This window comes from Ascaphus truei, unplaced genomic scaffold (genome assembly GCF_040206685.1).
Source record: "Ascaphus truei isolate aAscTru1 unplaced genomic scaffold, aAscTru1.hap1 HAP1_SCAFFOLD_3602, whole genome shotgun sequence".
NCBI lineage: Eukaryota > Metazoa > Chordata > Amphibia > Anura > Ascaphidae > Ascaphus > Ascaphus truei.
The window spans coordinates 1-14,654 of NW_027456621.1; the positions used below are offsets into that span (position 1 = coordinate 1).

Here is a 14,654-nt window from a genome sequence, read left to right on the forward strand (position 1 = left end):
ATCTCGGAAGCTAAGCAGGGTGAGGCTTGATTAGTACTGGGTTGGGAGACTGCCTGGGAATACCAGGTGCTGTGGGTGTTTTTATTTTTTGCTTCCCTAATGAAAATATACATGGCATTCCTTGCAGCAAATGAAAATGTTTCATTTTTTACTACTTTTTTCCCGCAGTGGCAAAGAAATATATCGTTTTTTCCTCAGAAAGTTCAACACAATGCAACCTTCCAAAATAGAATTCTGACATCAAGAATTCCGTCTATAGTACATTTGAGTGCACCTGTCATTTTCTCAGTCTCTGTGTATGCATGGAGCAAGATATAGGCTCATGGATTTAAGAATGAGAGGATATCATGAGACAGCAATCTCCACCTACGGCCATACTACCTTGAAAGCGCCCGATCCCGTCAGATCTCGGAAGCTAAGCAGGGTGAGGCTTGATTAGTACTGGGTTGGGAGACTGCCTGGGAATACCAGGTGCTGTGGGTGTTTTTATTTTTTGCTTCCCTAATGAAAATATACATGGCATTCCTTGCAGCAAATGAAAATGTTTCATTTTTTACTACTTTTTTCCCGCAGTGGCAAAGAAATATATCGTTTTTTCCTCAGAAAGTTCAACACAATGCAACCTTCCAAAATAGAATTCTGACATCAAGAATTCCGTCTATAGTACATTTGAGTGCACCTGTCATTTTCTCAGTCTCTGTGTATGCATGGAGCAAGATATAGGCTCATGGATTTAAGAATGAGAGGATATCATGAGACAGCAATCTCCACCTACGGCCATACTACCTTGACAGCGCCCGATCCCGTCAGATCTCGGAAGCTAAGCAGGGTGAGGCTTGATTAGTACTGGGTTGGGAGACTGCCTGGGAATACCAGGTGCTGTAGGGGTTTTTATATTTCGCTTCCCTAATGAAAATATACATGGCATTCCTCGCAGCAAATGAAAATGTTTCATTTCTTGCTACTTTTTTCCCGCAGTGGCAAAGAAATCTATCGTTTTTTCCTCTGAAAGTTCAACACAATGCAACCTTCCAAAATAGAATTCTGACATCAAGAATTCCGTCTATAGTACATTTGAGTGCACCTGTCATTTTCTCAGTCTCTGTGTATGCATGGAGCAAGATATAGGCTCATGGATTTAAGAATGAGAGGATATCATGAGACAGCAATCTCCACCTACGGCCATACTACCTTGACAGCGCCCGATCCCGTCAGATCTCGGAAGCTAAGCAGGGTGAGGCTTGATTAGTACTGGGTTGGGAGACTGCCTGGGAATACCAGGTGCTGTAGGGGTTTTTATTTTTCGCTTCCCTAATGAAAATATACATGGCATTCCTCGCAGCAAATGAAAATGTTTCATTTCTTGCTACTTTTTTCCCGCAGTGGCAAAGAAATCTATCGTTTTTTCCTCTGAAAGTTCAACACAATGCAACCTTCCAAAATAGAATTCTGACATCAAGAATTCCGTCTATAGTACATTTGAGTGCACCTGTCATTTTCTCAGTCTCTGTGTATGCATGGAGCAAGATATAGGCTCATGGATTTAAGAATGAGAGGATATCATGAGACAGCAATCTCCACCTACGGCCATACTACCTTGAAAGCGCCCAATCCCGTCAGATCTCGGAAGCTAAGCAGGGTGAGGCTTGATTAGTACTGGGTTGGGAGACTGCCTGGGAATACCAGGTGCTGTGGGTGTTTTTATTTTTTGCTTCCCTAATGAAAATATACATGGCATTCCTTGCAGCAAATGAAAATGTTTCATTTTTTACTACTTTTTTCCCGCAGTGGCAAAGAAATATATCGTTTTTTCCTCAGAAAGTTCAACACAATGCAACCTTCCAAAATAGAATTCTGACATCAAGAATTCCGTCTATAGTACATTTGAGTGCACCTGTCATTTTCTCAGTCTCTGTGTATGCATGGAGCAAGATATAGGCTCATGGATTTAAGAATGAGAGGATATCATGAGACAGCAATCTCCACCTACGGCCATACTACCTTGAAAGCGCCCGATCCCGTCAGATCTCGGAAGCTAAGCAGGGTGAGGCTTGATTAGTCCTGGGTTGGGAGACTGCCTGGGAATACCAGGTGCTGTAGGGGTTTTTATTTTTCGCTTCCCTAATGAAAATATACATGGCATTCCTCGCAGCAAATGAAAATGTTTCATTTCTTGCTACTTTTTTCCCGGAGTGGCAAAGAAATATATTGTTTTTTCCTCTGAAAGTTCAACACAATGCAACCTTCCAAAATAGAATTCTGACATCAAGAATTCCGTCTATAGTATATTTGAGTGCACCTGTCATTTTCTCAGTCTCTGATTTAATTTCTCCATTTAAGGTAATTCTTCAAGAATGTATTTTTTTAACGGTCACAATAATACACTTATGCCTCCCATGTCATTTAGAAATATATCATACAGGCCTCAGAACACTCAGCATGTTATATGGTGAGCTTGTGGCTCACAGAGTTGGGGTGTGCAGTGTTCAAGCTGATACTTGGAAGAGATAGTGAGTTCAAATCCAAACAGGAGGAGGTTGAATATAGGCACCTCTGAAATTTTTTACTACTTTTTTCCCGCAGTGGCAAAGAAATCTATCGTTTTTTCCTCTGAAAGTTCAACACAATGCAACCTTCCAAAATAGAATTCTGACATCAAGAATTCCGTCTATAGTACATTTGAGTGCACCTGTCATTTTCTCAGTCTCTGTGTATGCATGGAGCAAGATATAGGCTCATGGATTTAAGAATGAGAGGATATCATGAGACAGCAATCTCCACCTACGGCCATACTACCTTGACAGCGCCCGATCCCGTCAGATCTCGGAAGCTAAGCAGGGTGAGGCTTGATTAGTACTGGGTTGGGAGACTGCCTGGGAATACCAGGTGCTGTAGGGGTTTTTATTTTTCGCTTCCCTAATGAAAATATACATGGCATTCCTCGCTGCAAATGAAAATGTTTCAATTCTTGCTACTTTTTTCCCGCAGTGGCAAAGAAATATATCGTTTTTTCCTCTGAAAGTTCAACACAATGCAACCTTCCAAAATAGAATTCTGACATCAAGAATTCCGTCTATAGTACATTTGAGTGCACCTGTCATTTTCTCAGTCTCTGTGTATGCATGGAGCAAGATATAGGCTCATGGATTTAAGAATGAGAGGATATCATGAGACAGCAATCTCCACCTACGGCCATACTACCTTGACAGCGCCCGATCCCGTCAGATCTCGGAAGCTAAGCAGGGTGAGGCTTGATTAGTACTGGGTTGGGAGACTGCCTGGGAATACCAGGTGCTGTAGGGGTTTTTATTTTTCGCTTCCCTAATGAAAATATACATGGCATTCCTCGCAGCAAATGAAAATGTTTCATTTCTTGCTACTTTTTTCCCGCAGTGGCAAAGAAATCTATCGTTTTTTCCTCTGAAAGTTCAACACAATGCAACCTTCCAAAATAGAATTCTGACATCAAGAATTCCGTCTATAGTACATTTGAGTGCACCTGTCATTTTCTCAGTCTCTGTGTATGCATGGAGCAAGATATAGGCTCATGGATTTAAGAATGAGAGGATATCATGAGACAGCAATCTCCACCTACGGCCATACTACCTTGACAGCGCCCGATCCTGTCAGATCTCGGAAGCTAAGCAGGGTGAGGCTTGATTAGTACTGGGTTGGGAGACTGCCTGGGAATACCAGGTGCTGTGGGTGTTTTTATTTTTTGCTTCCCTAATGAAAATATACATGGCATTCCTTGCAGCAAATGAAAATGTTTCATTTTTTACTACTTTTTTCCCGCAGTGGCAAAGAAATATATCGTTTTTTCCTCAGAAAGTTCAACACAATGCAACCTTCCAAAATAGAATTCTGACATCAAGAATTCCGTCTATAGTACATTTGAGTGCACCTGTCATTTTCTCAGTCTCTGTGTATGCATGGAGCAAGATATAGGCTCATGGATTTAAGAATGAGAGGATATCATGAGACAGCAATCTCCACCTACGGCCATACTACCTTGACAGCGCCCGATCCCGTCAGATCTCGGAAGTTAAGCAGGGTGAGGCTTGATTAGTACTGGATTTGGAGACTGCCTGGGAATACCAGGTGCTGTAGGGGTTTTTATTTTTCGCTTCCCTAATGAAAATATACATGGCATTCCTCGCAGCAAATGAAAATGTTTCATTTCTTGCTACTTTTTTCCCGCAGTGTCAAAGAAATCTATCGTTTTTTCCTCTGAAAGTTCAACACAATGCAACCTTCCAAAATAGAATTCTGACATCAAGAATTCCGTCTATAGTACATTTGAGTGCACCTGTCATTTTCTCAGTCTCTGTGTATGCATGGAGCAAGATATAGGCTCATGGATTTAAGAATGAGAGGATATCATGAGACAGCAATCTCCACCTACGGCCATACTACCTTGACAGCGCCCGATCCCGTCAGATCTCGGAAGCTAAGCAGGGTGAGGCTTGATTAGGACTGGGTTGGGAGACTGCCTGGGAATACCAGGTGCTGTAGGGGTTTTTATTTTTCGCTTCCCTAATGAAAATATACATGGCATTCCTCGCAGCAAATGAAAATGTTTCATTTCTTGCTACTTTTTTCCCGCAGTGGCAAAGAAATCTATCGTTTTTTCCTCTGAAAGTTCAACACAATGCAACCTTCCAAAATAGAATTCTGACATCAAGAATTCCGTCTATAGTACATTTGAGTGCACCTGTCATTTTCTCAGTCTCTGTGTATGCATGGAGCAAGATATAGGCTCATGGATTTAAGAATGAGAGGATATCATGAGACAGCAATCTCCACCTACGGCCATACTACCTTGACAGCGCCCGATCCCGTCAGATCTCGGAAGCTAAGCAGGGTGAGGCTTGATTAGTACTGGGTTGGGAGACTGCCTGGGAATACCAGGTGCTGTGGGTGTTTTTATTTTTTGCTTCCCTAATGAAAATATACATGGCATTCCTTGCAGCAAATGAAAATGTTTCATTTTTTACTACTTTTTTCCCGCAGTGGCAAAGAAATATATCGTTTTTTCCTCAGAAAGTTCAACACAATGCAACCTTCCAAAATAGAATTCTGACATCAAGAATTCCGTCTATAGTACATTTGAGTGCACCTGTCATTTTCTCAGTCTCTGTGTATGCATGGAGCAAGATATAGGCTCATGGATTTAAGAATGAGAGGATATCATGAGACAGCAATCTCCACCTACGGCCATACTACCTTGAAAGCGCCCGATCCCGTCAGATCTCGGAAGCTAAGCAGGGTGAGGCTTGATTAGTACTGGGTTGGGAGACTGCCTGGGAATACCAGGTGCTGTGGGTGTTTTTATTTTTTGCTTCCCTAATGAAAATATACATGGCATTCCTTGCAGCAAATGAAAATGTTTCATTTTTTACTACTTTTTTCCCGCAGTGGCAAAGAAATATATCGTTTTTTCCTCAGAAAGTTCAACACAATGCAACCTTCCAAAATAGAATTCTGACATCAAGAATTCCGTCTATAGTACATTTGAGTGCACCTGTCATTTTCTCAGTCTCTGTGTATGCATGGAGCAAGATATAGGCTCATGGATTTAAGAATGAGAGGATATCATGAGACAGCAATCTCCACCTACGGCCATACTACCTTGACAGCGCCCGATCCCGTCAGATCTCGGAAGCTAAGCAGGGTGAGGCTTGATTAGTACTGGGTTGGGAGACTGCCTGGGAATACCAGGTGCTGTAGGGGTTTTTATATTTCGCTTCCCTAATGAAAATATACATGGCATTCCTCGCAGCAAATGAAAATGTTTCATTTCTTGCTACTTTTTTCCCGCAGTGGCAAAGAAATCTATCGTTTTTTCCTCTGAAAGTTCAACACAATGCAACCTTCCAAAATAGAATTCTGACATCAAGAATTCCGTCTATAGTACATTTGAGTGCACCTGTCATTTTCTCAGTCTCTGTGTATGCATGGAGCAAGATATAGGCTCATGGATTTAAGAATGAGAGGATATCATGAGACAGCAATCTCCACCTACGGCCATACTACCTTGACAGCGCCCGATCCCGTCAGATCTCGGAAGCTAAGCAGGGTGAGGCTTGATTAGTACTGGGTTGGGAGACTGCCTGGGAATACCAGGTGCTGTAGGGGTTTTTATTTTTCGCTTCCCTAATGAAAATATACATGGCATTCCTCGCAGCAAATGAAAATGTTTCATTTCTTGCTACTTTTTTCCCGCAGTGGCAAAGAAATCTATCGTTTTTTCCTCTGAAAGTTCAACACAATGCAACCTTCCAAAATAGAATTCTGACATCAAGAATTCCGTCTATAGTACATTTGAGTGCACCTGTCATTTTCTCAGTCTCTGTGTATGCATGGAGCAAGATATAGGCTCATGGATTTAAGAATGAGAGGATATCATGAGACAGCAATCTCCACCTACGGCCATACTACCTTGAAAGCGCCCAATCCCGTCAGATCTCGGAAGCTAAGCAGGGTGAGGCTTGATTAGTACTGGGTTGGGAGACTGCCTGGGAATACCAGGTGCTGTGGGTGTTTTTATTTTTTGCTTCCCTAATGAAAATATACATGGCATTCCTTGCAGCAAATGAAAATGTTTCATTTTTTACTACTTTTTTCCCGCAGTGGCAAAGAAATATATCGTTTTTTCCTCAGAAAGTTCAACACAATGCAACCTTCCAAAATAGAATTCTGACATCAAGAATTCCGTCTATAGTACATTTGAGTGCACCTGTCATTTTCTCAGTCTCTGTGTATGCATGGAGCAAGATATAGGCTCATGGATTTAAGAATGAGAGGATATCATGAGACAGCAATCTCCACCTACGGCCATACTACCTTGAAAGCGCCCGATCCCGTCAGATCTCGGAAGCTAAGCAGGGTGAGGCTTGATTAGTCCTGGGTTGGGAGACTGCCTGGGAATACCAGGTGCTGTAGGGGTTTTTATTTTTCGCTTCCCTAATGAAAATATACATGGCATTCCTCGCAGCAAATGAAAATGTTTCATTTCTTGCTACTTTTTTCCCGGAGTGGCAAAGAAATATATTGTTTTTTCCTCTGAAAGTTCAACACAATGCAACCTTCCAAAATAGAATTCTGACATCAAGAATTCCGTCTATAGTATATTTGAGTGCACCTGTCATTTTCTCAGTCTCTGATTTAATTTCTCCATTTAAGGTAATTCTTCAAGAATGTATTTTTTTAACGGTCACAATAATACACTTATGCCTCCCATGTCATTTAGAAATATATCATACAGGCCTCAGAACACTCAGCATGTTATATGGTGAGCTTGTGGCTCACAGAGTTGGGGTGTGCAGTGTTCAAGCTGATACTTGGAAGAGATAGTGAGTTCAAATCCAAACAGGAGGAGGTTGAATATAGGCACCTCTGAAATTTTTTACTACTTTTTTCCCGCAGTGGCAAAGAAATCTATCGTTTTTTCCTCTGAAAGTTCAACACAATGCAACCTTCCAAAATAGAATTCTGACATCAAGAATTCCGTCTATAGTACATTTGAGTGCACCTGTCATTTTCTCAGTCTCTGTGTATGCATGGAGCAAGATATAGGCTCATGGATTTAAGAATGAGAGGATATCATGAGACAGCAATCTCCACCTACGGCCATACTACCTTGACAGCGCCCGATCCCGTCAGATCTCGGAAGCTAAGCAGGGTGAGGCTTGATTAGTACTGGGTTGGGAGACTGCCTGGGAATACCAGGTGCTGTAGGGGTTTTTATTTTTCGCTTCCCTAATGAAAATATACATGGCATTCCTCGCTGCAAATGAAAATGTTTCAATTCTTGCTACTTTTTTCCCGCAGTGGCAAAGAAATATATCGTTTTTTCCTCTGAAAGTTCAACACAATGCAACCTTCCAAAATAGAATTCTGACATCAAGAATTCCGTCTATAGTACATTTGAGTGCACCTGTCATTTTCTCAGTCTCTGTGTATGCATGGAGCAAGATATAGGCTCATGGATTTAAGAATGAGAGGATATCATGAGACAGCAATCTCCACCTACGGCCATACTACCTTGACAGCGCCCGATCCCGTCAGATCTCGGAAGCTAAGCAGGGTGAGGCTTGATTAGTACTGGGTTGGGAGACTGCCTGGGAATACCAGGTGCTGTAGGGGTTTTTATTTTTCGCTTCCCTAATGAAAATATACATGGCATTCCTCGCAGCAAATGAAAATGTTTCATTTCTTGCTACTTTTTTCCCGCAGTGGCAAAGAAATCTATCGTTTTTTCCTCTGAAAGTTCAACACAATGCAACCTTCCAAAATAGAATTCTGACATCAAGAATTCCGTCTATAGTACATTTGAGTGCACCTGTCATTTTCTCAGTCTCTGTGTATGCATGGAGCAAGATATAGGCTCATGGATTTAAGAATGAGAGGATATCATGAGACAGCAATCTCCACCTACGGCCATACTACCTTGACAGCGCCCGATCCTGTCAGATCTCGGAAGCTAAGCAGGGTGAGGCTTGATTAGTACTGGGTTGGGAGACTGCCTGGGAATACCAGGTGCTGTGGGTGTTTTTATTTTTTGCTTCCCTAATGAAAATATACATGGCATTCCTTGCAGCAAATGAAAATGTTTCATTTTTTACTACTTTTTTCCCGCAGTGGCAAAGAAATATATCGTTTTTTCCTCAGAAAGTTCAACACAATGCAACCTTCCAAAATAGAATTCTGACATCAAGAATTCCGTCTATAGTACATTTGAGTGCACCTGTCATTTTCTCAGTCTCTGTGTATGCATGGAGCAAGATATAGGCTCATGGATTTAAGAATGAGAGGATATCATGAGACAGCAATCTCCACCTACGGCCATACTACCTTGACAGCGCCCGATCCCGTCAGATCTCGGAAGTTAAGCAGGGTGAGGCTTGATTAGTACTGGATTTGGAGACTGCCTGGGAATACCAGGTGCTGTAGGGGTTTTTATTTTTCGCTTCCCTAATGAAAATATACATGGCATTCCTCGCAGCAAATGAAAATGTTTCATTTCTTGCTACTTTTTTCCCGCAGTGTCAAAGAAATCTATCGTTTTTTCCTCTGAAAGTTCAACACAATGCAACCTTCCAAAATAGAATTCTGACATCAAGAATTCCGTCTATAGTACATTTGAGTGCACCTGTCATTTTCTCAGTCTCTGTGTATGCATGGAGCAAGATATAGGCTCATGGATTTAAGAATGAGAGGATATCATGAGACAGCAATCTCCACCTACGGCCATACTACCTTGAAAGCGCCCGATCCCGTCAGATCTCGGAAGCTAAGCAGGGTGAGGCTTGATTAGTACTGGGTTGGGAGACTGCCTGGGAATACCAGGTGCTGTGGGTGTTTTTATTTTTTGCTTCCCTAATGAAAATATACATGGCATTCCTTGCAGCAAATGAAAATGTTTCATTTTTTACTACTTTTTTCCCGCAGTGGCAAAGAAATCTATCGTTTTTTCCTCAGAAAGTTCAACACAATGCAACCTTCCAAAATAGAATTCTGACATCAAGAATTCCGTCTATAGTACATTTGAGTGCACCTGTCATTTTCTCAGTCTCTGTGTATGCATGGAGCAAGATATAGGCTCATGGATTTAAGAATGAGAGGATATCATGAGACAGCAATCTCCACCTACGGCCATACTACCTTGACAGCGCCCGATCCCGTCAGATCTCGGAAGCTAAGCAGGGTGAGGCTTGATTAGTACTGGGTTGGGAGACTGCCTGGGAATACCAGGTGCTGTAGGGGTTTTTATATTTCGCTTCCCTAATGAAAATATACATGGCATTCCTCGCAGCAAATGAAAATGTTTCATTTCTTGCTACTTTTTTCCCGCAGTGGCAAAGAAATCTATCGTTTTTTCCTCTGAAAGTTCAACACAATGCAACCTTCCAAAATAGAATTCTGACATCAAGAATTCCGTCTATAGTACATTTGAGTGCACCTGTCATTTTCTCAGTCTCTGTGTATGCATGGAGCAAGATATAGGCTCATGGATTTAAGAATGAGAGGATATCATGAGACAGCAATCTCCACCTACGGCCATACTACCTTGAAAGCGCCCGATCCCGTCAGATCTCGGAAGCTAAGCAGGGTGAGGCTTGATTAGTACTGGGTTGGGAGACTGCCTGGGAATACCAGGTGCTGTGGGTGTTTTTATTTTTTGCTTCCCTAATGAAAATATACATGGCATTCCTTGCAGCAAATGAAAATGTTTCATTTTTTACTACTTTTTTCCCGCAGTGGCAAAGAAATATATCGTTTTTTCCTCAGAAAGTTCAACACAATGCAACCTTCCAAAATAGAATTCTGACATCAAGAATTCCGTCTATAGTACATTTGAGTGCACCTGTCATTTTCTCAGTCTCTGTGTATGCATGGAGCAAGATATAGGCTCATGGATTTAAGAATGAGAGGATATCATGAGACAGCAATCTCCACCTACGGCCATACTACCTTGACAGCGCCCGATCCCGTCAGATCTCGGAAGCTAAGCAGGGTGAGGCTTGATTAGTACTGGGTTGGGAGACTGCCTGGGAATACCAGGTGCTGTAGGGGTTTTTATTTTTCGCTTCCCTAATGAAAATATACATGGCATTCCTCGCTGCAAATGAAAATGTTTCAATTCTTGCTACTTTTTTCCCGCAGTGGCAAAGAAATATATCGTTTTTTCCTCTGAAAGTTCAACACAATGCAACCTTCCAAAATAGAATTCTGACATCAAGAATTCCGTCTATAGTACATTTGAGTGCACCTGTCATTTTCTCAGTCTCTGTGTATGCATGGAGCAAGATATAGGCTCATGGATTTAAGAATGAGAGGATATCATGAGACAGCAATCTCCACCTACGGCCATACTACCTTGACAGCGCCCGATCCCGTCAGATCTCGGAAGCTAAGCAGGGTGAGGCTTGATTAGTACTGGGTTGGGAGACTGCCTGGGAATACCAGGTGCTGTAGGGGTTTTTATTTTTCGCTTCCCTAATGAAAATATACATGGCATTCCTCGCAGCAAATGAAAATGTTTCATTTCTTGCTACTTTTTTCCCGCAGTGGCAAAGAAATCTATCGTTTTTTCCTCTGAAAGTTCAACACAATGCAACCTTCCAAAATAGAATTCTGACATCAAGAATTCCGTCTATAGTACATTTGAGTGCACCTGTCATTTTCTCAGTCTCTGTGTATGCATGGAGCAAGATATAGGCTCATGGATTTAAGAATGAGAGGATATCATGAGACAGCAATCTCCACCTACGGCCATACTACCTTGACAGCGCCCGATCCCGTCAGATCTCGGAAGCTAAGCAGGGTGAGGCTTGATTAGTACTGGGTTGGGAGACTGCCTGGGAATACCAGGTGCTGTGGGTGTTTTTATTTTTTGCTTCCCTAATGAAAATATACATGGCATTCCTTGCAGCAAATGAAAATGTTTCATTTTTTACTACTTTTTTCCCGCAGTGGCAAAGAAATATATCGTTTTTTCCTCAGAAAGTTCAACACAATGCAACCTTCCAAAATAGAATTCTGACATCAAGAATTCCGTCTATAGTACATTTGAGTGCACCTGTCATTTTCTCAGTCTCTGTGTATGCATGGAGCAAGATATAGGCTCATGGATTTAAGAATGAGAGGATATCATGAGACAGCAATCTCCACCTACGGCCATACTACCTTGACAGCGCCCGATCCCGTCAGATCTCGGAAGTTAAGCAGGGTGAGGCTTGATTAGTACTGGATTTGGAGACTGCCTGGGAATACCAGGTGCTGTAGGGGTTTTTATTTTTCGCTTCCCTAATGAAAATATACATGGCATTCCTCGCAGCAAATGAAAATGTTTCATTTCTTGCTACTTTTTTCCCGCAGTGTCAAAGAAATCTATCGTTTTTTCCTCTGAAAGTTCAACACAATGCAACCTTCCAAAATAGAATTCTGACATCAAGAATTCCGTCTATAGTACATTTGAGTGCACCTGTCATTTTCTCAGTCTCTGTGTATGCATGGAGCAAGATATAGGCTCATGGATTTAAGAATGAGAGGATATCATGAGACAGCAATCTCCACCTACGGCCATACTACCTTGAAAGCGCCCGATCCCGTCAGATCTCGGAAGCTAAGCAGGGTGAGGCTTGATTAGTACTGGGTTGGGAGACTGCCTGGGAATACCAGGTGCTGTGGGTGTTTTTATTTTTTGCTTCCCTAATGAAAATATACATGGCATTCCTTGCAGCAAATGAAAATGTTTCATTTTTTACTACTTTTTTCCCGCAGTGGCAAAGAAATATATCGTTTTTTCCTCAGAAAGTTCAACACAATGCAACCTTCCAAAATAGAATTCTGACATCAAGAATTCCGTCTATAGTACATTTGAGTGCACCTGTCATTTTCTCAGTCTCTGTGTATGCATGGAGCAAGATATAGGCTCATGGATTTAAGAATGAGAGGATATCATGAGACAGCAATCTCCACCTACGGCCATACTACCTTGACAGCGCCCGATCCCGTCAGATCTCGGAAGCTAAGCAGGGTGAGGCTTGATTAGTACTGGGTTGGGAGACTGCCTGGGAATACCAGGTGCTGTAGGGGTTTTTATATTTCGCTTCCCTAATGAAAATATACATGGCATTCCTCGCAGCAAATGAAAATGTTTCATTTCTTGCTACTTTTTTCCCGCAGTGGCAAAGAAATCTATCGTTTTTTCCTCTGAAAGTTCAACACAATGCAACCTTCCAAAATAGAATTCTGACATCAAGAATTCCGTCTATAGTACATTTGAGTGCACCTGTCATTTTCTCAGTCTCTGTGTATGCATGGAGCAAGATATAGGCTCATGGATTTAAGAATGAGAGGATATCATGAGACAGCAATCTCCACCTACGGCCATACTACCTTGAAAGCGCCCGATCCCGTCAGATCTCGGAAGCTAAGCAGGGTGAGGCTTGATTAGTACTGGGTTGGGAGACTGCCTGGGAATACCAGGTGCTGTGGGTGTTTTTATTTTTTGCTTCCCTAATGAAAATATACATGGCATTCCTTGCAGCAAATGAAAATGTTTCATTTTTTACTACTTTTTTCCCGCAGTGGCAAAGAAATATATCGTTTTTTCCTCAGAAAGTTCAACACAATGCAACCTTCCAAAATAGAATTCTGACATCAAGAATTCCGTCTATAGTACATTTGAGTGCACCTGTCATTTTCTCAGTCTCTGTGTATGCATGGAGCAAGATATAGGCTCATGGATTTAAGAATGAGAGGATATCATGAGACAGCAATCTCCACCTACGGCCATACTACCTTGAAAGCGCCCGATCCCGTCAGATCTCGGAAGCTAAGCAGGGTGAGGCTTGATTAGTACTGGGTTGGGAGACTGCCTGGGAATACCAGGTGCTGTAGGGGTTTTTATTTTTCGCTTCCCTAATGAAAATATACATGGCATTCCTCGCAGCAAATGAAAATGTTTCATTTCTTGCTACTTTTTTCCCGGAGTGGCAAAGAAATATATTGTTTTTTCCTCTGAAAGTTCAACACAATGCAACCTTCCAAAATAGAATTCTGACATCAAGAATTCCGTCTATAGTATATTTGAGTGCACCTGTCATTTTCTCAGTCTCTGATTTAATTTCTCCATTTAAGGTAATTCTTCAAGAATGTATTTTTTTAACGGTCACAATAATACACTTATGCCTCCCATGTCATTTAGAAATATATCATACAGGCCTCAGAACACTCAGCATGTTATATGGTGAGCTTGTGGCTCACAGAGTTGGGGTGTGCAGTGTTCAAGCTGATACTTGGAAGAGATAGTGAGTTCAAATCCAAACAGGAGGAGGTTGAATATAGGCACCTCTGAAATTTTTTACTACTTTTTTCCCGCAGTGGCAAAGAAATCTATCGTTTTTTCCTTTGAAAGTTCAACACAATGCAACCTTCCAAAATAGAATTCTGACATCAAGAATTCCGTCTATAGTACATTTGAGTGCACCTGTCATTTTCTCAGTCTCTGTGTATGCATGGAGCAAGATATAGGCTCATGGATTTAAGAATGAGAGGATATCATGAGACAGCAATCTCCACCTACGGCCATACTACCTTGACAGCGCCCGATCCCGTCAGATCTCGGAAGCTAAGCAGGGTGAGGCTTGATTAGTACTGGGTTGGGAGACTGCCTGGGAATACCAGGTGCTGTAGGGGTTTTTATTTTTCGCTTCCCTAATGAAAATATACATGGCATTCCTCGCAGCAAATGAAAATGTTTCATTTCTTGCTACTTTTTTCCCGCAGTGGCAAAGAAATCTATCGTTTTTTCCTCTGAAAGTTCAACACAATGCAACCTTCCAAAATAGAATTCTGACATCAAGAATTCCGTCTATAGTACATTTGAGTGCACCTGTCATTTTCTCAGTCTCTGTGTATGCATGGAGCAAGATATAGGCTCATGGATTTAAGAATGAGAGGATATCATGAGACAGCAATCTCCACCTACGGCCATACTACCTTGAAAGCGCCCGATCCCGTCAGATCTCGGAAGCTAAGCAGGGTGAGGCTTGATTAGTACTGGGTTGGGAGACTGCCTGGGAATACCAGGTGCTGTGGGTGTTTTTATTTTTTGCTTCCCTAATGAAAATATACATGGCATT

The 14,654-nt window shown here is 41.8% G+C and overlaps 32 non-coding genes and 1 pseudogene across 32 annotated transcripts; all 33 read left to right on the top strand.

Annotated features, from left to right (window-relative positions):
* The first annotated feature begins 364 nt into the window (after positions 1-364).
* Positions 365-483, top strand: LOC142483710 (5S ribosomal RNA). The gene has a single exon (XR_012797426.1). It is a non-coding gene; the product is annotated as a 5S ribosomal RNA (ribosomal RNA).
* A 286-nt stretch (positions 484-769) lies between these two features.
* On the top strand, positions 770-888 carry LOC142483717 (5S ribosomal RNA). The gene has a single exon (XR_012797432.1). It is a non-coding gene; the product is annotated as a 5S ribosomal RNA (ribosomal RNA).
* Positions 889-1,174: 286 nt separating this feature from the next.
* LOC142483718 (5S ribosomal RNA) lies at positions 1,175-1,293 on the top strand. The gene has a single exon (XR_012797433.1). It is a non-coding gene; the product is annotated as a 5S ribosomal RNA (ribosomal RNA).
* A 286-nt stretch (positions 1,294-1,579) lies between these two features.
* On the top strand, positions 1,580-1,698 carry LOC142483732 (5S ribosomal RNA). Its single transcript, XR_012797446.1, has one exon. It is a non-coding gene; the product is annotated as a 5S ribosomal RNA (ribosomal RNA).
* Positions 1,699-1,984: 286 nt separating this feature from the next.
* Positions 1,985-2,103, top strand: LOC142483735 (5S ribosomal RNA). Its single transcript, XR_012797449.1, has one exon. It is a non-coding gene; the product is annotated as a 5S ribosomal RNA (ribosomal RNA).
* A 676-nt stretch (positions 2,104-2,779) lies between these two features.
* Positions 2,780-2,898, top strand: LOC142483719 (5S ribosomal RNA). Its single transcript, XR_012797434.1, has one exon. It is a non-coding gene; the product is annotated as a 5S ribosomal RNA (ribosomal RNA).
* A 286-nt stretch (positions 2,899-3,184) lies between these two features.
* LOC142483720 (5S ribosomal RNA) lies at positions 3,185-3,303 on the top strand. The gene has a single exon (XR_012797435.1). It is a non-coding gene; the product is annotated as a 5S ribosomal RNA (ribosomal RNA).
* Positions 3,304-3,589: 286 nt separating this feature from the next.
* On the top strand, positions 3,590-3,708 carry LOC142483737 (5S ribosomal RNA). The gene has a single exon (XR_012797451.1). It is a non-coding gene; the product is annotated as a 5S ribosomal RNA (ribosomal RNA).
* Positions 3,709-3,994: 286 nt separating this feature from the next.
* Positions 3,995-4,113, top strand: LOC142483739 (5S ribosomal RNA). The gene has a single exon (XR_012797453.1). It is a non-coding gene; the product is annotated as a 5S ribosomal RNA (ribosomal RNA).
* Positions 4,114-4,399: 286 nt separating this feature from the next.
* Positions 4,400-4,518, top strand: LOC142483742 (5S ribosomal RNA; annotated as a pseudogene).
* A 286-nt stretch (positions 4,519-4,804) lies between these two features.
* Positions 4,805-4,923, top strand: LOC142483714 (5S ribosomal RNA). Its single transcript, XR_012797430.1, has one exon. It is a non-coding gene; the product is annotated as a 5S ribosomal RNA (ribosomal RNA).
* Positions 4,924-5,209: 286 nt separating this feature from the next.
* LOC142483722 (5S ribosomal RNA) lies at positions 5,210-5,328 on the top strand. Its single transcript, XR_012797437.1, has one exon. It is a non-coding gene; the product is annotated as a 5S ribosomal RNA (ribosomal RNA).
* Positions 5,329-5,614: 286 nt separating this feature from the next.
* Positions 5,615-5,733, top strand: LOC142483721 (5S ribosomal RNA). The gene has a single exon (XR_012797436.1). It is a non-coding gene; the product is annotated as a 5S ribosomal RNA (ribosomal RNA).
* A 286-nt stretch (positions 5,734-6,019) lies between these two features.
* On the top strand, positions 6,020-6,138 carry LOC142483723 (5S ribosomal RNA). Its single transcript, XR_012797438.1, has one exon. It is a non-coding gene; the product is annotated as a 5S ribosomal RNA (ribosomal RNA).
* Positions 6,139-6,424: 286 nt separating this feature from the next.
* LOC142483733 (5S ribosomal RNA) lies at positions 6,425-6,543 on the top strand. Its single transcript, XR_012797447.1, has one exon. It is a non-coding gene; the product is annotated as a 5S ribosomal RNA (ribosomal RNA).
* A 286-nt stretch (positions 6,544-6,829) lies between these two features.
* Positions 6,830-6,948, top strand: LOC142483736 (5S ribosomal RNA). The gene has a single exon (XR_012797450.1). It is a non-coding gene; the product is annotated as a 5S ribosomal RNA (ribosomal RNA).
* Positions 6,949-7,624: 676 nt separating this feature from the next.
* LOC142483724 (5S ribosomal RNA) lies at positions 7,625-7,743 on the top strand. Its single transcript, XR_012797439.1, has one exon. It is a non-coding gene; the product is annotated as a 5S ribosomal RNA (ribosomal RNA).
* Positions 7,744-8,029: 286 nt separating this feature from the next.
* Positions 8,030-8,148, top strand: LOC142483725 (5S ribosomal RNA). The gene has a single exon (XR_012797440.1). It is a non-coding gene; the product is annotated as a 5S ribosomal RNA (ribosomal RNA).
* A 286-nt stretch (positions 8,149-8,434) lies between these two features.
* On the top strand, positions 8,435-8,553 carry LOC142483738 (5S ribosomal RNA). Its single transcript, XR_012797452.1, has one exon. It is a non-coding gene; the product is annotated as a 5S ribosomal RNA (ribosomal RNA).
* A 286-nt stretch (positions 8,554-8,839) lies between these two features.
* Positions 8,840-8,958, top strand: LOC142483740 (5S ribosomal RNA). Its single transcript, XR_012797454.1, has one exon. It is a non-coding gene; the product is annotated as a 5S ribosomal RNA (ribosomal RNA).
* A 286-nt stretch (positions 8,959-9,244) lies between these two features.
* Positions 9,245-9,363, top strand: LOC142483734 (5S ribosomal RNA). The gene has a single exon (XR_012797448.1). It is a non-coding gene; the product is annotated as a 5S ribosomal RNA (ribosomal RNA).
* Positions 9,364-9,649: 286 nt separating this feature from the next.
* On the top strand, positions 9,650-9,768 carry LOC142483726 (5S ribosomal RNA). The gene has a single exon (XR_012797441.1). It is a non-coding gene; the product is annotated as a 5S ribosomal RNA (ribosomal RNA).
* Positions 9,769-10,054: 286 nt separating this feature from the next.
* LOC142483743 (5S ribosomal RNA) lies at positions 10,055-10,173 on the top strand. Its single transcript, XR_012797456.1, has one exon. It is a non-coding gene; the product is annotated as a 5S ribosomal RNA (ribosomal RNA).
* Positions 10,174-10,459: 286 nt separating this feature from the next.
* Positions 10,460-10,578, top strand: LOC142483727 (5S ribosomal RNA). The gene has a single exon (XR_012797442.1). It is a non-coding gene; the product is annotated as a 5S ribosomal RNA (ribosomal RNA).
* A 286-nt stretch (positions 10,579-10,864) lies between these two features.
* On the top strand, positions 10,865-10,983 carry LOC142483728 (5S ribosomal RNA). The gene has a single exon (XR_012797443.1). It is a non-coding gene; the product is annotated as a 5S ribosomal RNA (ribosomal RNA).
* Positions 10,984-11,269: 286 nt separating this feature from the next.
* On the top strand, positions 11,270-11,388 carry LOC142483716 (5S ribosomal RNA). Its single transcript, XR_012797431.1, has one exon. It is a non-coding gene; the product is annotated as a 5S ribosomal RNA (ribosomal RNA).
* Positions 11,389-11,674: 286 nt separating this feature from the next.
* LOC142483741 (5S ribosomal RNA) lies at positions 11,675-11,793 on the top strand. The gene has a single exon (XR_012797455.1). It is a non-coding gene; the product is annotated as a 5S ribosomal RNA (ribosomal RNA).
* Positions 11,794-12,079: 286 nt separating this feature from the next.
* On the top strand, positions 12,080-12,198 carry LOC142483744 (5S ribosomal RNA). The gene has a single exon (XR_012797457.1). It is a non-coding gene; the product is annotated as a 5S ribosomal RNA (ribosomal RNA).
* Positions 12,199-12,484: 286 nt separating this feature from the next.
* LOC142483729 (5S ribosomal RNA) lies at positions 12,485-12,603 on the top strand. The gene has a single exon (XR_012797444.1). It is a non-coding gene; the product is annotated as a 5S ribosomal RNA (ribosomal RNA).
* Positions 12,604-12,889: 286 nt separating this feature from the next.
* Positions 12,890-13,008, top strand: LOC142483711 (5S ribosomal RNA). Its single transcript, XR_012797427.1, has one exon. It is a non-coding gene; the product is annotated as a 5S ribosomal RNA (ribosomal RNA).
* A 286-nt stretch (positions 13,009-13,294) lies between these two features.
* On the top strand, positions 13,295-13,413 carry LOC142483713 (5S ribosomal RNA). The gene has a single exon (XR_012797429.1). It is a non-coding gene; the product is annotated as a 5S ribosomal RNA (ribosomal RNA).
* Positions 13,414-14,089: 676 nt separating this feature from the next.
* On the top strand, positions 14,090-14,208 carry LOC142483730 (5S ribosomal RNA). Its single transcript, XR_012797445.1, has one exon. It is a non-coding gene; the product is annotated as a 5S ribosomal RNA (ribosomal RNA).
* Positions 14,209-14,494: 286 nt separating this feature from the next.
* On the top strand, positions 14,495-14,613 carry LOC142483712 (5S ribosomal RNA). Its single transcript, XR_012797428.1, has one exon. It is a non-coding gene; the product is annotated as a 5S ribosomal RNA (ribosomal RNA).
* Positions 14,614-14,654: the final 41 nt, after the last annotated feature.